At 40.6% G+C, this 7,255-nt stretch overlaps 1 long non-coding RNA gene across 1 annotated transcript; it reads left to right on the top strand.

Moving 5' to 3' along the window:
* The first annotated feature begins 1,846 nt into the window (after positions 1-1,846).
* LOC120194647 lies at positions 1,847-2,458 on the top strand. Its single transcript, XR_005522988.1, has 4 exons — positions 1,847-1,937; positions 2,085-2,125; positions 2,261-2,313; positions 2,419-2,458. It is a non-coding gene; the product is annotated as an uncharacterized LOC120194647 (long non-coding RNA).
* Positions 2,459-7,255: the final 4,797 nt, after the last annotated feature.

A 7,255-nucleotide genomic window follows, 5' to 3' on the forward strand; every position in this document is an offset into this window, starting at 1 on the left:
ATTGAGAGAATTTTTGTGTGTGACCAAAATATAAGTGTCTTAAAATGAAGTGACCATCTTGATAGTTTACCAGAATATTTAAAATCTTTTAATATGTAGTAATTGTTACCTAATAACAATCCAAGATAAAAATTGAAATTGAGAAAATAAATAGAAGAAATTCAACTTCTTTAAAAATTAAAGTAAAATAAATAGAAAGAAAAATACTTTTTTATTTTAATTTTTTGATCGAAAACAATTTTCTTGAGATAGATTTTCGGAGACTCCTTACGTGTTCAAGATCTTTTGGTCACCTGTCTCCTTAAATACAACAACTCGATTCGAGATCGTTTGCATATTGATAGATTTTTGGCGACTCCTTAGGTGTTCAAGATCTTTTGGTTATCTGTCTCCTAAGATACAACAACTCGATTCGAGATCACAAACTATTTCTTGCCTTTGCCTATTACTGGAAAACTAGAGAACGAGAGAAAATATTTTTTAAAGAAAAGTAAAAGTTCTTAAAGTGTGAGATATGAAAAACCCAACAGGTTAACTAAATATTTATAGGAGATTTTTAAGAGAAATTTAGTCAAACATATATTTTTTAATATTCAAATTTAAAAAGATAATAATATCTTTTAATTTGAAATATTCAAAAGATATAAACAATTTTTTATTATTTAAACTTAAATAAATATTATTTTAATTGAAAATATTTAATAGTATATAATTAATTTTTAATATTTAAAATTAAATAGATAGCAAATACATTTGAATTTAACATATTTAAAATAATAATTATCCTACTAATATTCAAATTAATTTTTTTAATTTGTAATATAAAAAGAATATAAATTTAATATAAAAATTAAATCTATTAATAAAATTCACTCTTTTTCCAACTGTAATTGAATAAGATTATCTGAACTCATTGATTATGATAACATAATCACTAAAAAAGTTGTAGTAATTTTGTGGGGCTTAAAAGAAAATATTGATGAATTACTTGTAGGCGTTTCACGTTCCAATCAATCTGTGCACGTGCAAAACTTCATCATCTTCGGCTGGCTTTCCATCCACCTTTCTCTTTCATTCACGTTCATTTACGGTTGTTCATCTTTCAAACAAAATCTACTTCTTCGACGATTATGACCAGCACGTTCATTAACTCTTCACTTCAAGCTTTGCACTTTGTCCAATACTTTCCCAATAAACACCAAAACCAAACCCAAAGAAGGTTGGACTTTACTTCAAGAATATCATTGCTATGCTTTTTGTTTGAATTTCTCTATCAATGGACTCAAGTACTATCCTTGATCACGCTTTATTTCAACTCACTCCAACTCGAACTAGGTAAGCTACGATTGATATTTGCACTTTCTTATAATGAAAGAACTGAACTGAGTCTTTTGTTGTTGTTGAAGATTTGATCTGGTGCTCTTCTACGAAGGAAAGAATGAGAAACTTGATTCTGGGCTTTTTGAACCCTTCATTAGTCATCTCAAATTGCAAGAGATGAGATTTCACAAGGTGGGTATTCGATTACTTTGCAGCCACCTGCTCCTGGTACACTGGTTCACCAAAGCTACTTTTGAGAGGTAATTCGCTACTCACTCCTGATTCATTCGAGTTGAAATTTAATTTGCAATGAGTAGCATAGTTTATTGATCTGATTTCTGTCTGCCCCAAAATTCTTATCTATACATTTATTCTTAGATTTCTTTGTATGAACAAAATCCATTTCGATGCTAATTCAACTACAAAACTCAAGTCTTGGCCAACCATCTGGGAATTCAGTCTACTTTTAGACTAATATTTTTTTGTTGCTTGTTTTGTAGATTTGTGCGCTTCGTTTAGTACACCAGCAGTTCTCGAAAGGTTTGTCACCATAGAAACAGAAATCTTGAAAATTGAGAGATCAATTCAAGCTAATGCCAATGGTAGACAGGAGGAAGGTATGCTCAATGACTTCAATTTTTGCTACCAAAAGTTCCATTTTGCACAATTCTATTTGTTGGTTTAAAATAAGAACTGCATATCAGTTTAGTTTAAAAAATCTGCAATGGAACTCCTAATTGATTTGTTTTTGTCATATGGGTCAGATGCAAATGGTCATACAAAGAAGTCAACTGATTTGACAAAGGTATTCCTTTTACGTTTTTTTTTTGAATAATTCATAAACTCAATGTGATCTCCCCCCGCCCCGCACACCAAAGAAATTCACATCTTCTGTTTTTCAAGTGTTTGATATTATTCTCTTGCGTATGTTTATCACCAGGCGAAGGGTGAACTCAAGACAAAAGATGAGATTAAACAGGAAGAGAACTCCAAGTAACTAATTTTATCCTTGAATGACCTAATTTTGGTGATACCAAGTCTCACTCCCAGTGCATTGGATACCCTTGATTTGATTAATTCGGTCATTTTCGTGACTAGGGTTCAACTTCAACGGCTACTGGAACTCGAAAAGCCTTGCTCTGGAAAGAGCAAGCAATGACTTATTGACGCCAGACAATAGTGATTATCCTGTAGGCTAGCTCCGACAGACGATTCACAAGAGAAAATTCGCCCAAAAACCAGAGAAAAAAGTCTCTAGGGTTTAATAAAATATTATAAAATCAATAACTGTCAAAAGCAGTCCACAAGCCGGACTGTTATAGCTAAAAAAATCGTCTTTATTCGAATTTTGCCAAAAATAGCAAAAATCGTATTTATTCGAATTTTGCCAAAAATAGCAAAATCCCGAAAATCACTCTAAATTGAAATTCGAAATAAAATAAGCAATCTCCAAAAATCCGGTCTAAATCGGATTTAAATTGACTTCCTAATTAACAATCGAAATATTACCATAAATAGTAAAAAATAACTAAATCTAGTGATTCGGAGGGGAAAACGGCAGAATTTGAGGTTGAAAAAAAGGCCACATGGAGCGTAGCTCATGTGGAGAGCGTGCGCGTCGAAAAGAGCTTTCCGGATTGGGGTCTTATGCGCGATTCTGACACTGTAGCCAAAGTTATGGCCAAAAGACTGAAACATACTCAAAACGACCCCAATAAGGAACATGTCACAATCAATTCCCGCCTTTGCGCTGATCTGCCAACTCATGGTATCTCAGCGCCATCAACGTGCAATCTGACAGTCAGCATCATCTGTCTCAGATCCCCTGCATCAGTCGCCCGGGTTGGAAAGAACTCGTCCTCGAGTTCAGAGTAGTGTCATCAGGATCCACAAAACAATGACTCAGGTGCTTCACATTAAAGACATCAGAAGTCTTCAAGTGACTGGGAAGTCGCAACCTGTAAGCATTATCATTGATCTTCTGCACGACCTCACAAGGTCCAATCTTCCGATCCTTAAGCTTATTATACTCACCAACAGGAAAACGATCACGAGTTAATACAGCCCAAACAAAATCACCAACATCAAAAAGTACCTGACGACGAGATTGTCGACCCGAGTCTTGTACTTGGTATTGCTCTCATGAATGGTCTGTTTCACCTGCTCATGGATACCCCGAAGATACTTTGCCATCTCTGCTTTAGGACTGAAAGTCCTATACGTGGAATAGGGGCTAAGTCCAACACCCCGGATGGGTTCTGACCATAGACAATCTCAAATGGGCTTAAACCTGTGGTTCTGTTTTTTGATCTGTTGTAGGCAAATTTGCCTGAGGCAATGCCAAATCCCACTGCTTCGGCTTCGTTCCTGCCAAACACTTAAAGGTTTCCCAAACTTCGGTTCACCACCTCAGTCTGGCCATCCGTCTGGGGGTGGTAGGCGCTACTGAAATTCAACTGCGTTCCCAGTTTCCCCCACAGGCTCTTCCAGAAATGACTGATGAACTTAGTATCACGATCTGAAGTGATGGATCGAGGAACACCATGTAAACGCACAATCTCCTTGAAATAGAGATGGGCAATCCGGTCAGCATCCATAGTCTTTCTGCAAGCTACAAAATGAGCCATCTTGGAAAACCTGTCAACCACAACAAAGATAGAATCAGAGGCCCTTTGGGTGCGGGGTAAGCCTAGTACAAAATCCATGCTGACATCGAACCAAGGAGCTTCAGGAACAGGTAAGGGAGTGTACAATCCGCATTGGTGAGAACTCCCTTAGATCGCTGGCACACATAACAACGGTCCACATAATGGGCCACATCACTAGTCAACTTGGGCCAATAAAATTCAGAAGAGATAAGGGCCAATGTTTATCTCGGCCAAAGTGTCCCTCATTATGGAGTTCACTTATAATTGCTGCCTCAATGAACAATCTGGAATGCACAATGTAATCACGAAACAGATACCCATTATGCAAAACAAAATCATGACGGTGACCCTCAGTTACTCCTGAAATATCCTTCCAAAGGAAGGATCAGCTGCATACATCTGTGAACGTCTCAAATCCTGCAACTTTAGTACTCATGGTGGTGAGAAGTAAGGTACGACGGCTCAGGGCATCTGCGACGCGGTTCAAACTCCTGCTTGGTGCCTCAGCGTAAAAGTGAATTCTTGCAAGTATGCTACCCACTTGGCATGACGTCTACTCAGTGTGTTGGCCATTGATGTACTTCAAGGCCTCATGATCGGTAAACAGAATAAACTCCTTCTGTACTAGGTAGTGACGCCAATGCTTCAGGGACTGAACTATGGCATAGAACTCCAGATCATAAGTGGAATAATTTTTCTTTGATCCCGATAGCTTCTCACTGAAAAAAGCAACCGGACGACCTGCCTGACTCAGAACACCACCAATGCCAACGCCAGATGCATCACAATTTACCTCGAACACTTTGTCAAAATCTGGAAGTGCCAAAACTGGAGCCTCGGTCATCTTCTGCTTGACCAGTTGAAAACTGGCCTCTGCCTCCTCAGACCACTGGAAATCACGCCCTTTGAGGCACTCTGTGATAGGGGCGATCAGAGTAATGAAATTTCTAATGAATCGACGGTTTTAAAAAGACGCCAAGCCATGGAAACTTCGGATGTCATGTAATGTTCTTGGTCTGGGCCACTCCAAGACTGCATCTATTTTGACTGATCTGCATGAACACCATCAGTAGACACAACAAAACCAAGAAAAGTCACAGAAGTAGTGAAGAAAGAACACTTCTTTGATTGACAAACAAGCACTCCGTTTTCAGCATCTCAAAAACAGCACGGAGGTGATCGAAGTGTGAAGTCCATGTCGGACTATAAACGAGGATATCATCGAAGTAAACTACAACAAATTTCCCCATAAAAGGCCGCAAGACCTGATGCATAAATCATGAATGTACTGGGCGCATTGGATAACCCAAAAAGGCATGACCATCCACTCATACAACCCTTGTGGCGTTTTAAACGCCGTCTTCCACTCTCCAGGCCTTATTCTGATTGGTGGTAGCCGCTCTTAAGGTCAATTTTGAGAAGATCTTAGAAACCAGATAGCTGATCCAACATCATCATAGACGGGGAATTGGAAACCGGTACTTCACTGTAATTTGTTGATCGCTCGGCTGTCAACACACATACGCCAAGAACATCTTTCTTTGGCACTAACAGAGCAGGGACTGCACATGGGCTCATACTCTCTCGGATATAGCCCCTCTCCAACAACTCTTCCACTGTCGCTGCAAACTCTTCGGCCTCCTTGGGACTGAGGCGATATGCTGGTCGATTGGCAAACTTGACCCAGGAACAAGTCAATTTGATGCTCATAGGTGGTAGTCCAGGAGGAAGATCCTCTGGCATCAAGTTAGAGAATTCTGCTAGCAACCGCTGCACCTCTACTGGTAAATCTGTATCCACGTCTACTGCATTGTTCTCGCAAGGTAGCAAGGCATAGACCACGTCGCCATGCTCAATCTCATCTAAAAACCTGGACATAGAAAGCAGATTAGTATTATGGGTTACTGGGGTAGGAGTAAGTCCTTCCCGCCGGGGTGCCAACACAATCTTTTTCCTTGATGCTAAGGGAATATGTATCTTCCGTCCATCATGAATGACACTGCGATCATACTGCCAAGGCGACCCAACAATATATGACACGCATCATAGACACAACATCACACAGGCATTATCAAAATATTTTCTACCAATTGAAAAAGACACCAGGCATCGCCTATCAATGTTACCTCACTGTCTTTATTTAGCCATGACAACTTGTATGGCTTAGGATGACGGTCCGTCTTCAACTGCAATTTCTGGACAACCTCCTCGGACACTACATTCTCACAACTGCCGCTGTCAATGATCATTTGCAGACTTATCTGCAACTGTGCAAGTCGTGTGGAAAATATTGGTTCTCAACCAATCGTCCCCTGAATCGCCCTTGGGGGTAAGTAGACTCTGCGAACGACCAGAGTCTCATGACATCTCCATATAGCACATCATCAGTCTCATCGTCATACACAGGTTCGCCAATCCTCATTCTCGTCTTCCACGTTTTCCTCAATCAACAAATTTTTGCCCTTTGACTAGCAGGCTTCCTGCAATCAGTCACCCTATGCCCTTGTTCACCACAACGAAAACATCTAAAGTAGGGTTAGAATTACCCTGCGGTGGCTGCTGAGCAGGACGGGATCTTGAGGGCGAACTGGTCGACTGTTGTGATCGCTCCTGATCACTGGTCTCCTGTTTTGCTGTTTTTCAACAGCAAGTGCACGCTGGTATGCTTCCGAAACACTCCACAATGAATGAAGGCTGAGGACATCTTGCAAGGGCTGGCGTAAACCCCCCAAATATCGCGCCACCATTGCTCCTCCGTCTCAGATAAATCGTTCCGGGCGACAATTGGTAAAACTCCTCCGTGTAATCATCGATCGCGCGCCCTGCCTCAACGCATGAAGTCGCTGAAATAAGGTTTGCGTGTAGCCGAAGGGAAGGAAGTGGCCCTTCATCTTCTTTCATCTTCTCCCAATCAGTGATCTTGGCTTTGCCCTGTCTTCTCGTGAACGTCGTAACTTTCCCACACGAGATGCTCTTGCCTTGAGTTTGATGGCGATCAGTTTCACTTTCACACGATCGGGGACTTCCTATATTCAAAAATACGCTCCACTTCATTAATCCAATCCACGAATCCTCGGCTGTAATGTAACAGAAAACTCAGGGAGATCGACCCGGAAAAACCGAGGTCCATGACGCTCCTCCGACCACCCCGGTACTCCGGAATCTGCGCCCGGAATCCTGCGCGATTGTGATATGGGTTTTCGAAAGTGGAATTTGTATCGTGATCAGAGGCCTCACGATCCTCTAAATCCTGCGCCGCTAGGCGCTGGGTTAATTCTGCGACTGCC

Source organism: Hibiscus syriacus, unplaced genomic scaffold, assembly GCF_006381635.1.
Source record: "Hibiscus syriacus cultivar Baekdansim isolate YM2019G1 unplaced genomic scaffold, ASM638163v2 tig00117000_pilon, whole genome shotgun sequence".
NCBI classification, from domain to species: Eukaryota; Viridiplantae; Streptophyta; class Magnoliopsida; order Malvales; family Malvaceae; genus Hibiscus; species Hibiscus syriacus.